This window comes from Hyperolius riggenbachi, chromosome 5 (genome assembly GCF_040937935.1).
Source record: "Hyperolius riggenbachi isolate aHypRig1 chromosome 5, aHypRig1.pri, whole genome shotgun sequence".
Classification (NCBI taxonomy): domain Eukaryota; kingdom Metazoa; phylum Chordata; class Amphibia; order Anura; family Hyperoliidae; genus Hyperolius; species Hyperolius riggenbachi.
Genome location: NC_090650.1, coordinates 289,236,432 through 289,256,117, shown reverse-complemented (window position 1 = coordinate 289,256,117; position 19,686 = coordinate 289,236,432). Strand labels below are relative to the sequence as shown.

At 47.3% G+C, this 19,686-nt stretch overlaps 1 protein-coding gene across 2 annotated transcripts in view; it reads right to left on the bottom strand.

Annotated features, from left to right (window-relative positions):
* The window catches only part of MBP (myelin basic protein), a 255,162-nt gene extending 237,333 nt beyond the window's left edge, over positions 1–17,829 (bottom strand). Inside the window, exon 1 of one of the 2 annotated variants that reach the window (XM_068237053.1) lies at positions 17,490–17,829. The gene's annotated coding sequence lies outside the window, so the exon portion shown is untranslated. The remainder of the gene's footprint in view (positions 1–17,489) is intronic. The other variant, XM_068237052.1, reaches the window with a different exon arrangement.
* Positions 17,830–19,686: the final 1,857 nt, after the last annotated feature.

Genomic DNA, 19,686 nt, shown 5'->3' with positions numbered 1-19,686 from the left:
GGCTTTAAGGGGCTTTAGATGTGATCATTTGATCAGATTTTTACGACCAAAGTGTACAGAAACCACACAGTTTGTGGAGAAAATCAATGTGAAACGTTTTTATGACCGATTGGAATATAGAATTTTGTTGATCAGAATGTTGGATTTTATGATCATATCTGAAGAGAGAAAGTGTCCTAATTGACCCGATTAAGGGAACAAATCAATAATTACTTTTTAATTACTTACAATCTCGCAAACCGGATTGACTGATCACATCAGGTTAAACTGTCTCAGATCTCTGCTCTGTGAAAATCTATCAGTGTTAAATACCCATTTCCTCTTGTGTTAACCTGCTCTGTACTACAATGTACTTTATTTCAGTTAAAGGAAATTTCTTTAAATTGCTGTAAGGGCTTACTTCCACTAGGAGTTGCGACCGTGGCTCCTGTTCGCTGCGTAGCCTGAATTGCTAAGCCGTGCCATGCACTGATATAGTGCTTCAGCTGCTTGCTGCAGAAATGCCGTCCAGAAACGCACCACAGTGTGATTTGGATGGCAAACCATTGAAGAGATAGGCAGCGTTTATCCACCCCTCTCATATGCAGGGAAACGCTGCAGATTTGGCCCGGATTGGGGTTCCATGGAAATAGGCTCTTAAGTGATTCAGGTGTGTGCTGCAGGAAACTGCACTATGCCGTTCAGAATAGGCGGCGGTTACCCGTCCGACTCGTCTGAGGGAAAACGCTGCAGATACGGCATGGATCTGCAGCTTGTGGAAACGGGCCCTTAGTGCATGACAGAAAGTGCTAAGTGGGAGTGTCTGCCTGCTAAAACTAGATGATCAGTTCCAAATTTGTAGAAAGTAGACCTTCATTGCTTCAGAAAGTCTATCTTAGTCCTCAAATGAAAGGTTTATTATGTCAGTAAAATAAAAGTATCATTTTCTAATCACTACTTCCTCCCACCCCCGATACACGGTTGCCCAGGCCCATCCCCCATGCTGTCACAGACCCACACATTTGTTTTTTTCTTCACAGCTGGGTAACCGCACTGCAAGTCAAATACCGACAACCTGAATAAATCGCAAATACCTTCAAATGCTGACACATGTGAGGTTGCAAACACTGCCATTTGGCTACAGGAAGTTGCAGCTGAACGGTGCTCCGTGGCTGACAGATGGGAGGCTGAAGTACCCAACAAGCGTGCAGCTCAGCCTCCCAAGTGAAGGGGGCCTTATGCTGAGAATACGCTGTTCGTTTTTTAGATGGTTCGATAGATAAGAAAAACAAGGGGAAGATAAGAGAATCGACTGCAGAATTGAGCGGCAAAAACGATCGAGAGGAGAATCGAGCGCCAGAAACGAAATGTGTATTCCCAGCATTAGAAATGCACAGCTGGATTAATTATTTTTTTAATAACAGTATTAAATAACAAGCTGATTTTGTTATCAATGAGACATTAAAAATTCAAAGAAAGTGGAGGTTTCCTTTATCAAGAAGGAGAACTTAAATCCAACCCTAAGCTCATTTTAGAATTTTTTTCTTTTTATGTGACTAGAAAACCAGCCATTGAACATATAGCTGAAATAACAGTGCACGTCTTTATGACAGCTAGGATTCTCCTCTGTCATTATATATAAAGCTTTATTTGTAAGGTAAAATGATTCAGTCAGTTCTATCACTAGCTTGTCAAAGACCACACTATAACTAGAATCCCACAGTGTGTAATTGTGATTTGCGGCAGTTACAACACTTATTTCACCTGTCCCATAATCACAGCTGCCAGGCCACTGAATGCAACAGACAGATAACTGCCACTTGTACTGAGAAATTTTATTAAATAATGCAAATGAAAAATAAATTAGAAGATTGTCATTCATGGAAACGCAAAGGGTGTCAAAACGCACCCCCCTTTCATTATTAGATCAAATCAAACCAAAAAAATGTCTACATCAGTTTTGAAAAGAGAGGTTAATAGTAACCTCTCTGTGAGCAATAAAAAGAATAATTATCTTACACATATTCTCATGCCATATTTTAAGTGTACCAGAGACCTAAGGCCCTACAACATAGCTCACAGCAGTTTTACTGGTATGTACGCTAGTACTGTAGGGTTCGTGCGCAGGTAGTGCAACCTGTGTGATGTAAACAATGCAAGCGTTGGTCATTGTGCAATTAGCATAATGTGCATTATACTAGCAACACGTGTTGTGTGTACACAGCGCAAGTTGCAACAGTGTATCAACCCCTGTGTGTGGTGCAGCTTATCACACTGCAAAAAAAAAAAACCATAAAACCTTGCACTGCCCTCTACCCCACAATTTGCACTCAGGTAGCAGCTTATTGCCAATTAGTGGGACATTGAAAAACAACAGAAAAATCCATTTAGGTACTATTTCCTCTGTGCCCGAATTTGGACCTTATCTGCAGAGTTTCCCCGCAGGCAAGAGGAGCGAGGAAATGGTCTATCTATAACATGGCCCGCTGTCCAGATCACACTTTGGTGTGAATCTAGATGGCATACTGCAGATTTCTGCAGCACGCAGACTAATCACTATAGCAGCTCATGGCCCGGCTTACTGATCTGGGTTACAGCTACGTATCAGAATGGAAGCCGTGGCCGAATCGGAAACAGCTGCGGCTCCCAGTGGAAGTAAGCCCTTACTTCTGAAAAAGAAAGAAAAAACAGAAACAGCACTCCAATGGTGTTCAGCCTATCAGCGTGTTTCTAAATAGGACTCTACCCCTTCTTCAATCGCTGTAATACTCGACACTCTCAAAAGAGAAGATTTCACTTTGTCTGTTTTCATCACTAAAGCCTTGTTCACATTATAAATCGCCAGTGCTTTCGCAAGCACTGAGCGATTTATGGAGTGATTTTTCAAGCATTTTCCTAAGTGCTTTCATATCGATTTGCGCTTAGAAAAGCGCTTTTCTAAGCGCTTTTGTGCAGCAATGTTTTTTCACTTTTTTCAGTGAACTCTTTGCCCCAGAAATGAATACATACAATGTATTTATTCATTAAAAGCGCTCGGAAAATCACTTTACAAATCGCTTTTTCAACTGATTTTCCTATCTTTTCTATTGAATTGCAAGCGCTCAGAAAAGGGTTCAGGACCCGCCTTTGCGATTGGATAGAAAGCTCATCGCTCATGTGAGAACACTCACATAGAGCAGCATTGCAGAAGCGCTTTCAAGGCAATTTTTAAAAATCACCAGCGCTTAAAAAAAAAGAGCGAAATCCCTCCCGAGGGCTCGTTCACACTAGGGGCGTTTGAGTCTTTTAAAGCACTGGTGATTTTCAAAATCGCCCTAAAAGCGCTTGTGCAATGATTCTCTATGACAAAATTCACATCTGAGTGGTTCGTTTCCGATCTGCTCAGATAAGCGCGGCAAGGGCCATTTTTGAGGCGAATGGAAGGTATAGGAAAACGTAAAATGCTCACAAAAAAAGCTGTGTGCAGCAATTGCGTGAACGTTTTTAAGAATACATTTTATCTATTCTTTTCCGGATGAAAGAGTTCACTTCCTGACTGATGTCAGGAGGGGGAAAAAAAGCAATGAATTGGTTGTGTAGTACGGATAATTACTAGAACATTGGTAGCCAAAAAGAAAAAAAATATTCTCATTTTTATTTTCAGTTACACGGCTTTTTTTTTGTTTTGTTTTTTTATATAACATTGCATCACTCTAATACTTGCAGTTTACACATTAATCAGCATTCTAAACGTTTTTGCAGAACAGGCAGTGAACTTTTGACCTGTCCTGAACCGTTTTCTGCAAAAGAAAAACACAATACAGCTCAGAAGTCAGAGCTCTCCAAGACTTTCAGGCCTCCTTTCCAGGGACCGCTGATAGGCAGTGAAATGCCTCTCAAACTCTCTCAACTTCTCACTGCTGCCTAGTAACTCCTCGTTGCTGAATGATAGCTGCTTAGTTCTGCCTGGTAACTGCTTGCTGAGCACAAAGCTCAACAGTTTTGTGGAAAGGAGGCTCAGGCCTCCTTTCCACGAACATTGGTTAGTATTGATGCGATTTTAACCATGTCACTGCCTGTGTGATTTAACATTACTTTCTATGCGAAATCGCATGCGAAATCACAGTAAAATACGCATGCCATTTCCCTATTAGCGGCAATTCGCATAGTACAGAACAACACTCAGGATTACTGACAAGTGGAAACAGGGCCATCCACTTGCACTGGCTATGCGAATCCGCATGCAGACAACGCATGTGGATTCGCGATAGTGGAAACGGGGAATGTTGCTGAAAACACTGCATCCGGTGATCCTCCCCTCCCCCTCCTTCCAGCATTGCTCGCTCAAGGAATGGGCATTCCTGAACAATGCCGAACCAATATTTTGATCAAATATCAATCGGAAATGGCCTAGTTTTTAAAAGATTTTCCTCAGACATTCTCTACTGCAAGAGAGCAACTCTGTTCTCCTGCTGGAGGTACAGTACTAGCACATCTGGTGGACTACGAGGTCAAGTATACCTAAAGCCCCATACTCACAGGCTACAATTGTCGCCTGTGAGTATAGCGCACGCCCCGAACCGTCGCTCCTGTCGCCAGGCGATTGGCGCGGTCGCCGATCTGTCGCGCACACGCTTCTGTGTGCTAGCGACTAGCTACATTTGTAGCTCATGAGTATGGGCCATTAGGGCTGCATAGCCAGGCTGGACAAATTGCTAGTACAGTATCCTTGCTCCTTATACCTCCTCAGGCGGAACTTTCTGCTCACACTTGAGCCAATCATAAAGCCACTCTTCAAAATGCAGCTAATCATAATAAGCCACTCATCTGTAATGTGAATGGCTCTGATACCTCTACGGGCAGAACTTCGCACTCTACTCTCCTTAGTTTTGCAATGAATAGGCCTGCTTTGATCTGCACTACAAGTAAAAGTAGCCTGTACTGCGCTTCACATGGGGTACCAGCAGCGTCAACGCTAATAAGGAAAGATTGCAAAGTGGAAGTAGTAACAATGGGCTCTATTCACAATGGGCAGTTCGGTAAAATCATTTTGGTCGTTAATTTACCTCATTCGGTATTTTACACTTTTTTTTTCCAAATTCACTAAAGTCTTCCTACATGAGGCAAAAGTTCGGTAATTTACCAAACAAACATGCCTCAATTCACTAAGCTCGGTAAATGTCACTTACCAGCATGGAGCAGGTCAGCAGGCAGGCAGAGAGCTGCGTGTATCACTCAGGTTTTCTGTCCTGGGCATCCCAGTCATCCCTTTAGATGTGCTGCAGCCACCAGGGGAGCTCTTCTGTGTACTATATCCAGTCAGCGTCACATAGAGGCCAAAAAACCATGTGTACTATAACAGAAGTTTTATTATATACGCATTTACTATACCAGGTGTTGCTCCCTAAAGCCCAATCTACACGATACGATTCTTTATACGATTCGATTACGATTCTATTTACGATCTGATTAAATCCAACATGTCCGATCAGGATTCGATTCAATTCGATTTGCCATTGCAAAACAAATCGATTTAATCGGATCATAAATCACACGCGGAAGAGGGACCAGCGGCGAGACGGAAGCTGTCGCCGACGTTCCTCCTCCCCCCGCCGGAAGCTCCATTTACCACAATGGAGGTTGCTGTCGCTAGTCCGCGTACTCACGTGGACTAGCGACAGTTGCGGGGGAGGTGCGGCGGCGACTGTCGCCATGCGATTGAAACTTTCAATCGCATGGCGACATGAGCGACGGGCGACAGTTCGGGGTGCGCGCGCGCGACGGCCCATACTCACGGGGGCGACCTGTCGCCGCAACACGCGCGCGCCGCGTGTTGAGGCGACAAAAGTCCCTCGTGAGTATGGGCCATTAGAGAGTCTTGTCTTGAACTCCTTACTGAATTGACCCTAGCCAGGATTCAAACCCTGGTCACCCATATCAAAGGTGGTGCCCTTAACCAGTACACTATCAAGCCACTAGGTAGTTTACTATACCTGAGAGTTTATTATAATGAGATTATACTGTATTGAAAGCATCTGGCTGGCTGAGTCCTGCAGCTCCTTTTCCTGAACCATGCAGTTTTATTGAGCAGACCAGGTCCCTGGTTACTTTACAAACTTCTCCTACCCACATGAGGTAGTCAAGAAGCAGCTAGGAAGGGATACCATCTTGTCTCTCCATGCAAGCACAGTGAGGGCCTGAGCCCACTAACGCAGTGGTGTGCAGTTGTATCAGCTTCTGTCCGCTTTTCAGCATCTGTAACATTGATGTTTAAGGCCTGGAACACACTACAAAATGCTATCGCTAATCGCAATCGCTAGCGTTTTGTATAAGCAAGTTTGTATGCGATTTCATGAGCGTTTTAGGGAGCGATTTTAGAAAGTATAATCAATTTGCCAGCGGTTGTGTAGCGATTAGCGTTTTAAAGTCTGATTGGTCCTTTCATTTATTTTTAATTTTGTTACAGTGTACAGTAACTTTAAAACGCTAGCAAAATCGCTCCATGCAAGTTTTGATCAGCGATTACGCCAGTGATTATATACTTTACATTGAAACGCTAACAAAATGTTGCATGTCCTGCGCTTGCGATTTTGGGAATCGCAAACATTCCAGTGGAAGTTGGCACATGCGTTAACATTAGCTGAGCATAAGCTCCCTAAATGCTCTGAAAAGCGCTCTTGTGGGTTCCAGCACTAACTGAAAAGCGGACACCACTGCGTTAGTGGGCTCAGGCCCTAATGATCATCTGACCCCTCCCACCTCCTCCCCATTCTGCTAGCAGATTGTAACCTGCACTGCAGCACTATAACTCAGCAGTGTCTTACCTCCCTGCCCCTCCACATTGGATAAAAAAAAAAAAAACATATACCCTCCCTGATATCTTTCCTAAGGGCCTGAGCTCACTAACGCAGTTGTGCGCAGTTTTGTCCGCTTTTCAGCACCTGTAACATTGATGTGCAGCTGAAAAGCGGACACAACTGCGTTAGTGGGCTCAGGGCACAATTGGTTAAATAAGAGCAGTGAAAGGTTTATTTGTGTAGGTAGAGTAGGGTGATGAGACGTACACATGCCTTAGTAAAGCTTTGAGGGAATGGGAAGGGTTTAAAGATTTGTCTCAAAGTGGGAAGGAAGATAATGAGACTTTGTTGAGCTGCATTGCTGGCAACAAAGAACCTGCAGAGAGAACCGATGGGCAGGGCAGGCGATCTGCTTTGTGCTGAGGAGTGAGAGCAGCTTACTAGCTGGGGGAACACCCTCTGCCCTCCTGCAGATGCCCGATTTGTGATTAAACCCATGGTCATATAACTAAATCTTCCAATGACATCTCTGGAATGGCAATAACAAATATGAAGATTGTGCGAGTCATAGCATAGTTCCCTATTCACTTTCCTAACAATGAAAAACCTGTGAAGGTAAACTATGGCTGTAAAGTCTATTTTTAGTTTAAATTTAGCATGTCCCCCCTGAATTCAACTGTTATGTATTACAGACTAATGCAAAGCTCAGGCCAAGCTCCTTGGCAAGACTGTAGCCTACAGCAATGCAAGTCTGTACAGCAGGCAATGACAGAATAAACGTGTTCCTGATCAGAGGAGTAACTACTGAAAAAGGCAGGCACTAAACCCAGGGCCATGTGAGAAAGGGGGTGCAGCTTGTTAGGGTGATCCTGAGTCAGGCTTGGGGCAGAAATTTGCAGCTCAGAGCAGTGATCCCATGCCTGAGTGAGTTATATGCAGGGGCTGCTGCAGATCTGTGGCATTTTTTCTTTCTTGTTTTTAGGGTCTAAAAGCTGACTTTTAGACCCTAAATCCAGAAATAATCATAACACCAGGGAGGCTAATGCGTTGCTGTGCGTTAGTGTGCATTTTTTACATAGCAGTGCATTGTGCAAAAACTTTCAGTTAAAACGCGTACAGTGGGAACTGAGCTGCAGAAAAACATGAACATTACTTTGAAAATCCGTTTTCTTTCAGTTATGACTGAGAGCAAAAGGGGCCTTATTCTCCCTTGCTCTGACACTACACTTGGATGCATTTTGTATACGGCGCCACATTACTAGATGGAGAGTACATTTGGCAGCAGTGCAGAAGAGTGAACATACATCTACAACACCATAGGTGTAAAACATAAAAATCTAACAAAAGCAAGCAATGCTTAATGCAGTGCAAATCTGTCACCACCACTCCTCCCCTGCCTACTCATACAGAAATTTTCCCACATATCCAGTCATACGTTTGACTGATAAACTGCCCAAAATCAATTCAAAGTGGCTTGACTGGATATGTTGGGAGCAACAGAACTCCTGCACATTCGATCAAACAAATCCCCTTAAAAAAAAAAAATGCTGCTTGTCTAGTTTAGAGGAACCAACAGGAAACAGTTCTCCAATCACAACACCCTCTACAGCACAAAGCCTTGCGACTGGCCAAATAATGTGGGCATAGTTTACTACAACCTAAAACCTAAGGGCCCATTAGGCTAGCGCTTTTGCTTTGGCAATTTTATGCGATTAACCATTCACACTTGACGATATTTTTGCGATCGCGTTTAGCGCTTCTATAGCACTGAAACGCAATCGTCAGGAAATCGCCTGAAAATGGTACAGGCTACGCGTTTGCGTTTAGCATTTTTGGGCGATTAGCACAAATCGCCCAAGTAAGAACGGGCCCATAGGGTTTCATTGCACTAGCGCTTTCAAAAGTGCTATGGTTTGAGTGTTTTGCCGAAATCGCTGGCAAAACGCTCAAGTGTGAATGAGCCTTAAAGCGGAACTGTAGATTTAAAATAAACACAGGGCTTGATTCAGAAAAGGGTGCTAAGTGTTAGCACACCAGTGAAAAACCACTTTGCATGTGCTAACATGCTTTGCACGTGCTAAGTAGTTAACACATGTAAACTGCTTAGCACCGTAGTTAGCACATGTAAACTACTTAGCACCCTAGCTTTTTTAAAAAAAAAAAATCTGTGTTTATTCAACAAAGAAAAGGACCACATGACAGAATATGCAGTGTAGCAGTGCGCCTTCTAACTTTTCCAACAGTAGCTTCAGCATCAATTATCACTGTGGAAGATGAGAGGTATTGTTAACAATAATATAATGATCGTCACATAATATATAGAGCTCAGATTTAATTTAAATTGCCAAATATTCTATCTTTTACGAGATCATAATTAGCAAGACCAGGGGTATCTAACCATGGAGCTTAGCACCCTAGTTAGCACGGTGCTAAGTAGTAGTTTGCATGTGCTAACTACGGTGCTGAGTTTGCATGCGCTAACTACGGTGCTAAGTAGTTTGTATGTGCTAACTACTCAGCACCCTAGTTAGCACGCCCAAAGCCTTTAGGCGTGCTAACTGGGTTAGCACCATTTACTGAATCGAGCCCACAGTGTTTCACTTACCTGGGGCTTCCCCAAGCCCCCAGCAGCTGTCCTGTCCCGCTGCTCAACGAGTCTCCGTTCCCCCGCCGCCGCTCGGCCCCGTACCTCGTCTTGCAAGTCGATGCCAGCGCGGCTCTGGCCAAGCGTATACTTTCTTCGCGATCCCCTCTACAACAGCGGGGAATGCAAAGAAAGGATACGCGTGGCCAAAGCCATGCAGGCGCAGTGGCCCGGTGGCGAAACCGAAACTAGCTGGCGGCGGGCGAACGGAGGCTCGTTGAGGAGCGGCGCGGGAGAAGACAGCTGCTGGGGGCTTAGGGAAGCCCCGGGTAAGTGAAACATTGGCCTCGATTCATAAAGCATTCCCGCATGCGGAAATGCTGAAAACAGACGATTTTACCGAACACTGAACAAAATGTGTATTCATAAAGGCTGTTTCCGCATGCGGAGCTGACATTCCGGAGCAGAGTGATAAATCACCGCCTTATGCGGCGATTCTAGGCGGAAATGTAACAAAATGTCCATTCATAAAAATTAGAGCAAGCGGTATGCAGACGGGAAATACCGCTTGCTCGGATGTAGCGATAAGCGCGCGGAGTACATGTAAGTCAATGGGACAGACCTCCCAAGCAGCAGCAGAGAGAGAGCAGCGCACTGAGGAACTCAGCCAGCTCCTGTGTTTCCGCAAGGCTCCCGACAGCCCACCACCTGCCTACAGCGGGAAATCTCCGCTCTGCTATCGCAACTGGCAACATTTTATGAAGGACCACCCAGAAGTCTGAAATACCGAGCGCGGAGTTTCCCCGCACTGATTTATTTCACCGAACACATTTTTATGAATCGAGGCCAATGTGTTTATTAGGAATCTACAGTTCCGCTTTAAGGCCTCTTTTCCACAGGCAGTTGATAGGCAGTGAAAAGCCTCTCAAACTCTTGCTGCTGCCGCCTGGTAACTGCTTTCTGAGCACACAGTTCAACTACCCATGGAAAAGAGGCACCTAAACTGAGAAGGATATGGATTTTTCCTTTTAAATAATACCAGTTGCCTGACTCTCCTGCTGATCCTGTGTCTCTAATACTTTTAGCCACAGTCCCTGAACAAGCATGCAGCTAATGCAGTCTGACTTAAGTCAGAGCACCTGATCTGCATGCTTGTTGAGGCGGAGCAGTGCTTTTCAGCGCTGCTAGCTTTGGGCGCTGCTAGCTTTGGGCGCAGCCAGCGCCGCCATAGACTGTAATGGGAATCAGTCTATAGCGGCGCTCAGTGAGGAAGGTCGGCTCCGTCAGAAGACGGAGCCGAAGTTGTTTAAAAAACACAATAATTCGGCCTCCAGCAATCGCTGGAAGCCGAATTATTTCATTCCCCCACTATCCATGTCGGCCTGGAGGGGGAATAGTAATTAAAGCGTCCCGGACTTGTGCAGAAGCAGGACCAGCCATTTAACAGCTGGATCCTGCGCCCAAGTCTACCAGCGCCGTATTCAAATGTACGCTGTTGAGGGGCTGTGGCTAAATTATGCTGGGAATACACTGTGCGTTTGAAATCAATCGAGCCGCTGATGGCTCGATTGATAATTTCCGACCTGTCCGATACCTCGCCGGATTGATTCCGTGCTCGATACCGGCGGGGAGAACAATAGAAGAAACGCACGGAACATTAGGAAATGCCCGTGCGGACGCGCCGGTATTGAGACAGCGGCTCGATTCCGGCGCACAAACGCACCGTGTATTCCTAGCATTAGAGACACAGGATCAGCAGGAGAGTGATATCTAAGATGGCGCTGAACGGCAGCCATGGCACAGAGCTCCTCTCTTTTCCTCCTTTTTTCTCCGCTTAACCCGGGACATTGCAGCCCATAGATGCACGTAAGTGCATCTAAGTGTGGATAGCACACATGCTCCGGGTCTAAGCCTGCATCGGGCAGACTACCTCGCCGCCGAAGCTCCGGGGTCGGATCACGCTCAGGCCACCCACGTGGAATCCAAGTTCCCCCGGCGCACAACCGCAGTTCTGCTGAGCAAAGGGGAACCGGCTCAGCACAGCAAGGGACGCATCGCAGGGAGCCCAGCACCGCATCACAGAGGAGCTGGAGCCGGTGACCTGAACATCACAGGGGAGCTCATCGCAGGAGAGCCGCGCAATCACCCACGTGGAGTAGTCCCCGGCTCACCGTCGTCACTACACAGTCAACCCCCGCAGTTGGCTGCTGGCCAGGACATCGTCGGCCAGGCAACAGTAGCCATCCTTCTCCAGCAACCAGGGAAGCCTGCCGACAGAGAGACATTCGCCGTCAGGAGGCCGCTGCAAGCCTTCTGCATCCCCGCTGCCCCCCTGCCTCTGGCTAGTCAACCTACCAGGCCACCCACGTGGAGAGACGACAATGCACAAGGACGGCTCCCCCCTCTGACCCTTCCGCAGACAGTTACACCGGGATGCCTCAACCTCCCTAGCAGCCACCATCCAGCATCCTGCCACTAGGATCCTCCTGACCATCGCAGAGCCCTGGATCATGGCACTTCTCGGTGCTGCAGATACAGTGCAGGGCTGGTAAGAACCCTGCTCTCCTCACCTGCTTGCTGCCTGCACACATCTCCTCATCTCATGCTTCCTGCACTCATTGAACTGCACACTCCGAACTGACACTACTGCCTTATATGCCTGAGCATGGACTGTTGTGTGTGTTATGGATTGTCTTTTTATAATCGTTATCTGTACGGACTGTCAGCTTAAACTTTTTTTTTTTTTTTTTTTTTTTTTTCTTGCTTATGTGATGGAGTTCATTGCACTACTCATGTGTCAGACTGTATGGCACTGCCCATGTGATGGACTGTGGTCTGTACGGCACCGCTCATGTGACGGACTATATTGCACTGCTCATTACACTTCCCATTGGTGAACCGTATTGCACTGCTCATAAGATGGACTGTATTGCACTGCACATGTGATTGTCTGTATTGCACTGCTGTTTGCACCGCACATATGATGGACTGTATTGCACCGCTCACGTGACGGACTGTATCGCACTGCTCATAAGAGGGACTCTATTGCACCGCTCATGTGATAGACTGTATGCTGCCGCATCCACAGCAGCATATCAGGCGACTCGGGGCAATGCCAGGCTTCTCCACCCCCCGTAGGCACCCCACTCCCGCCATCGGCCACGCCCCCGCCCCCCACACCACCACCACACGCACCACGTACTCCAGGGAGCAACTTCTGCGGTGGGAACATCGCAGCCCACCCCTCCCTGAGGCCAATCTCCTGCCAAATCGGGTCCAGAACTACATACAGCAAGTCCTGGACTCCGCCCCCTGGCCCAGTGCAGGCTGGCGGCGAAGGGGTTGCCGAGCTGGGGCACGCGTAAGACTCAGGAAGAGGGGCTTGAGGTCAGCCATCCCCTCAGTACTCCTAGCAAATGTCCGCTCTCTCCCTAACAAACTGGATGAACTGCGTCTCCTCTGTGGCAGGTGGGAGCTCGGGAGGAACACCCCAGTACTCTGCTTCACGGAGACTTGGCTACATGAGAACATCCCGGAGAATGCCCTACACCTTCCAGGCTTCAGCCTCATACGAGGTGACCGCGACCCTTCACTCTCTGGGAAGAAAAGAGGCGGTGGCATCTGCTTCTACGTCAGCTCCTCATGGTGCCCCACCCCACCAGTACTCGACAGGAAGTGCTCCCCAGACGTAGAGCTTCTTCTCGTGAACTGCAGGCCAGTATACTCACCACGGGAGTTCTCCTCCTATGTCCTTGTCGGAGTGTACATTCCCCCTGATGCCGACACCAAATCTGCCTTGAATTCCCTCAGCGACACCATCTCGCAGTGGGAGATATCCCTCCCAGACTCGCTGTTCATAGTCATGGGGGACTTCAACAGGGCAAACCTTCGACAAGAGCTGCCACGCTACCACCAGCATGTTGCCTGCCCTACCAGAGGCCCGAACACCCTCGATCATTGCTACACGCCACTGAAGAATGCCTACAAGGCTATCCCTGGGGCGGCACTTGGCTCCTCCGACCACTGCCTTGTTCATCTCATCCCCACCTACAGAAGGCTCCTGGAATCAGCAAAACCGGTCGTGAAGTCCTCCAGGGTGTGGTCCAGCGAGGCCAAGCTCCACCTTCAAGCCTGCTTTGATTGCACGGACTGGGAATCCCTGGCAGCTCCAGGCCTGGACGAGTGGGCGGACAACGTCACCTCTTACATCAGCTTCTGCGAGGCCTCCTGCGTCCCAACCAAATCCTTCAAGGTCTACCCGAATAACAAACCGTGGTTCTCCAACAAGCTACGGCTACTGCGGAAACGTAAGGAGGCGGCTCACAAGGCGGGAAACCAGGAGGAATTCAGGATGGCGAGGAACGCTCTGAAGCGAGAGCTGAGAGCTGCAAAAAAGGAGTTTGCTGAGAGGATGAAGCAGAACCTGCGCTCAAACAACTCACGAGCTGTATGGCAAGGGCTTAAGGCTGCCACCAACTACAAGCCTCCCCCGCAACATGCTACACCCAGCCCTGAATTAGCTGAAGAACTAAGCAAATTCTACTACAGGTTTGAAAGGCAGGCTGAGCCTGGGGAGCACCCATCACCTCCTACTCCCCCCCCAGCCCCCACGTACAGCGAACCAAGTGAGGACTCACTCCGCCTGGAAGTGGGGGAGGCAGACGTTCGGCGCCTCCTGTCCAAGCTAAATGCCAGGAAAGCCTCGGGACCCGACGGCGTGTCCCCAGCCTGCCTCAAAGCCTGTTCGGAGCAACTTGCCCCCATCCTCTCTGCCATCTTCAGCAGGTCACTGACAGAGGGCAGAGTCCCTGCGTGCTTCAAGAGGTCCACCATCATTCCTGTTCCCAAGAAACAAGGCATCTCCGACCTCAACAACTACAGGCCTGTGGCCCTGACGTCCGTTATCATGAAGTCCCTAGAGAGAGTGGTCTTATCCAACCTCAAGCTATCCACCCTGCCCCTACTAGACCCACTCCAGTTCGCCTACAGGGCAAATAGGTCCACTGATGATGCTCTTAACATCTGTCTGGAATACATCCACAACCATCTAGACAGGAAGGATGCGTATGTCAGAGTACTGCTATTAGACTTCAGCTCGGCATTTAACACTATATGCCCACGCACCCTCCAGAATGTTCTGGCCACACTTGGGGTCCACCCCACCCTACGTCGATGGATCATTGACTTCCTCTCTAATAGATCCCAAGTTGTCAGGTTGGGGGACATCTACTCACGAGAAGTGACAACCAACACAGGTACACCCCAGGGCTGCGTCCTGTCCCCGCTGCTCTTCTCCCTTTACACAAATGACTGCAGATCCACGATAGACTCTGTCAAAGTCGTAAAATTTGCGGATGACACCACCATTGTCGGCCTCGTCACCAAGGACAACATCCAGGATTACCAGCAGCAGGTGGAAAGACTATGCCACTGGTGCAAGGAGAACAGCCTGGTGCTCAACACGGCCAAAACCGTCGAGCTTATAATTGACTTTAGGAAGTCGCCTCCTACCCCACCGCCCATCTACATCGATGGCACTGAGGTGGCCATAGTGCCCTGCGCCCGCCTGCTGGGCACCTACATCTCCAGCGATCTGAGTTGGAGAGTCAACATCACGTCAACCCAAACGGAAAGCCCAGCAGAGACTCTTCTTCCTACGCCAACTGCGGAAATTCGGCATGGCGCAGGAGATTCTAAAATGCTTTTACACTGCCACCATTGAATCTATCCTCTGCTCCGCCATCTTGGTCTGGTATGCGGGAGCCACCGTCAGTGACAGGCACAAACTACAGAGGATCATTAGGTCGGCGGAGAGGATCATTGGGAGACCTCTGACCCCACTTGACCACCTGTATACAACGAGACTGCAAGCCAGGGCACTGAGGATTGCAGGTGACCTCTCTCACCCAGGCCACTGTTTTTTCACCCCACTTCCACTGGGTCGGAGACTCCGGGCCATCCCCACCAAGACCACCAGACACAAGAACTCTTTCTTCCCGATGGCCGTTAGCCTCCTGAACTCCCTGAACATTCTACCACCCTCCATCAGCGCCCTGCCACCTGCATAAGAGCGGTAGACTTCAGCAGTGTTTTTTTGTTTTTGAAAGAGGAATACTGAGCTATATGTTCTAATGTTGATTGTATATTGTGTATGTCTATATTGTGTATAAGGTACTACTGTCATTCTAACGTTTTTCCTGCCTTTCCTTCTATGTACCGCTCCTTGTGCCAAACCCAATTCCGGGCTTGACCCAGTCATGCTTGGCGAAATAAAATGATTCTGATTCTGATTCTGAGTCAGGCAACTGGTATTATTTAAAAGGAAAAATCCATATCCTTCTCAGTTTAGGTTCCCTTTAAGGGTGCTGTCCATCCAATCATGTTAGCGGAATTTCCCAATGAGGTTTCCTGCTGGGTTCCCTAAAACTAGACTAGCACTGCAAAATCAATAAGGTGTATGCTTAGTTCAGGCTTCCCATTGACAAAAACAAGTTTCAAAACACCAAAAGGCTGCGGGAACCTGATCACACTGAAAACTCTATCACAACTCATTGAATGGAGATTGAATGGAGATGCAATTCAATTGAGAAATCACACGGTTGACATTTCAGTTTTTATCAATTCTATATGCAACTACACATTGTAATAACTGACAAGTAAAAAAGAAACTCAAGACAACATCAAATGGATATTTGCAGAAGTCAGATATGGGGAGGAACAAGGACTATGGCTATCTTCAATTCAACTTCTTAGTTTTGTTTTCAACACAAGTACTGGAGGAGGTGAACTGGGACTTTGCATGAAGCTAATGCATCAGATTCCAAGGAGTGATTGAATAAATTGGCAGTTAATCATTTGTCCAGTGGCGTAGCTATGAATCTCGGGGCCCCGGTGCGAGTTTTAGATTGGGGCCCACCAAGAACTCTATACGTAGCAATTGATACGGCGCAACAAAACCTGCCAAGGTCATCTACAGTGTCAGAGGTGCCAGAAGGGGATGGGGAACAGCTTGTTAATGATTACTACCATTCAAAGCATCTATAGAAGTGATCATTACCAACACAGGACCAATAAACAGCTTATACTTTGGTTTAGGAAGGGCCCAAGGGCCCCGATGCGGTTGCTACCTCTGCAACCCCTATTGCTACGCCCCTGCATTTGTCCTGTCCTCTGATTAGCTCTATGTAAAGTTCAGCATTCTCTAATTGACATCCCTTCTGAAAATATTCAGTAGTTACATTCTATCTATAATCACTTTCCAGCAGGCAAGTTTTAATAGAACTAAAAAAATAGAGATTTTTTTTTTTGCTCATAAATAATTATTACGTAGCTGCCTATGACAATACCAGCAAAAGTTTTCTGAATCCCAACAAACTGGTCTGTCTAGCAAGCTCACTGTTTTACCACTGACAATCCGGTTGTGAAATGTAGTCTAGCATGACTTTGGAAACTTGCAATATATTTTTTTTTTTTTCAACAGTAAAAATCTGAACTAGCATAAACAGTAGTGAGGCCAGTGTGACCCAGGTGTAGTGGAGTCTTGGGGGAAGGAAGGGTGTGCAGCCACAGACACACACATGTTCTTGCCCTACTGCAGTTGCTTCCTGTATAGTAGGCGGGGGAATACACAACTTGTTTTTTTCTGATTTTTTTTTCTGAACTGCCTAAAAGGCACGCCATATAATGTCAGAGCGGAAGCTCCTTTAGCTGCCATAGGCTCAGCTTCTGATCGCACACACGACATATTGTAAACAGATGCTGAAACAATCAATGCTGCGGAAGATTGCTGTTGCTGAGTGCCACGATTGCACCCCCTCCCTCCCTGCAGAGGGGATCGCAGCACGGGAAGGGTTAATGAGATTGGAGATAAACAGCTGCAGTGCAGCAGCGAATGCACAGACACAAGCCCACAACGAACACACACACCGCTCAGAGCTGTCCCCATGCTGCTACTGATGATGGGCAGCAGAATGTAAAGGGGCAGCGACTGCCAGCCTATCCCCGATCAGCCCTCCTCCATCAATATATGGCTCGGTACAAGGTGCAGCTCCACTTCCTGATCACTGCTACCCCCCCCCCCCCCCCTCCCCGGCACAGCCCACACCCGCCGCCGCACAGGGGGCTAGAAGAAGGAAATCAGATGCACCCACCGTATGCACATATAGGCGCCTCCAGGGGGTCCCTCCAGTGCCCGTGAACTGGCTGCCAGCAGGATAGGGAAGGGAGGAGGCCACTATGACAGGGGGGTAGTAGCCAGTCTCAAAGGTGAGCAGGCAGATAACAGGTTAAAGATATTCTACACCAGGTGAGAAAATCCTCCTGCCTGCACTCTGTCGGGGAACTGGCTCCGCCCCCCCCGCACGGGCTGCTCCGCCTCCAGAGATTGCAGCACAGGTTAGTGTGACGCCGCCGGTGAGTCTGCTGCTGCTTCCCACACAGCGGAGGTGCTGCACGGAGCCTCGGAGCTCTCCTTCCGTGTGTGTGTGTTTGAGATGCCGCTGTCACTGGAGGGGGACTGGCCGCGCCACCTGCTGGTGCTTCTCAGGAATGGAGCCGTGCAGCGAGCTCACCTAGCCTAATTAGCTGTACAGTACTTCAGTGACATGATTATCACATCACCTCGCCCCTGCTGAGGCTATTGTGCTCTGCCAGGTTTCCTCGTTACCTGAAAATATGGAATGCCCAATGGAGGTTTTATTGGCAAAGTCTGATCATTATTCTGCAGAGTGTAATATTGTATTTTAAGCACATATTTCAGCCACAGACAACCATAGTTTCTCTCTCAAAAGAACAAATTATACAGGGCCGCTTACATTGTTATTTTTATATTTTTTTTAAAGAGTAACTCCGCTATAAAAAGTTATGACAGCTTGATTGATTATCCACAGCTTGATTCTCATGAAATTTTCCTATTCCTACAACCTAATTTAAGGTCTCATGCTGTCGGCCATTTCAAGACTTTTTGCTGCCTGAGGCAAACATGGGAGACATGGCGCCTCTCCTCACACAATTCTTCACTGACCCAGACGTGGCAACTACACACTACCACAGATCAATCATGCAAGTCATGGATGCAGTCGCACCTCTCACCAATGACCGCATTCATCGTGTCACTCGCCAACCCTTACTGACCAAAGCTACTAAACAGCTGAAGAGGTGTTCGTGAGTAGCTAAATAGCGTTGGAGAAGAACAAATACTATGAGGACATCATTTCATACAAAAAGGGCTTAAACAACTTTAGATTTGCTTTCCTCTGCAAAAGAATTGTATTTTTCCTCCCTCATATCCTCCCATTCACATAATCCAAAGCGCTTGTTCAGCACTTTTAACTTCCTTCTCTGCCCACCCCCTCTTCCTTCTTCATCCTTATCAGCTGAATAATTTGCAACATATTTCACTGATAAAATTGCCAACATCTGAAGTGTTTTTTCCAAGCAGACTCTAACTCCATCTCCACCCCTCTTGTCAATTCTCTCTATCTGCCTTCTTTCCACTCTGAACATTCTCTCTCCTTTTTAATTTCCAAATCTCACCTAACCACCTGTTCTTTGGATCCTATCCCATCACATCTCATTCGGCAGCTATCATCATCCCTCATTCCTCTCCTAACATCTCTGTTTAACCTATCCCTCTCCACTGGTATGTTTCTGTCCTTGCTCAAAAATGCCGTTGTAACACCACTACATAAAAAAAAATCTCTAGATCCCACTGTGCTTGCCAACTACCTCCCAGTGTCACTTCTCCCATTTACATCTAAATTACTTGAACGCCATATTCATGCTGAACTAAGCCAGTATTTATCTGCTAATTCCCTGCTCAATCAGTTCCATTCTGGCTTTCGGGCAAACCACTCCACAGAAACAGCCCTTACTAAAGTGGCCAAAGATCTTACGGCTAAATCCAAAGGTCATTATTCCATACTCATCCTTCTTGATCTGTCATCAGCGTTTGATACTGTTGACCACACTTTACTCCTTTCATCTTTAGGCATAAAGGGCATCACTCTCTCCTGGATATCATCCGATCTCTCTGGAAGGTCTTTCACCATCTCCTACTCAGATCAGACCTCCTCTCCACATCCTTTATCTGTGTGGGTACCTCAAGGCGCTGTCTTTGGTCCTCTCCTCTTTTCCATTTACATGCACGGCCGTGGTAACTCAACTCATTTGGTTTTCAATGCCACCTATATGCAGATGATACACAACTGTACCTCTCGGCCCCCGACCTTAATCCCTCTTCACACATGTTCCCAACTGCCTGTCTGCTATATCTTCTTTCACAACATCTCACTTCTTAAAACTCAATATGAATAAAACAGAACTAATCATCTTTCCACCATCTCTGTC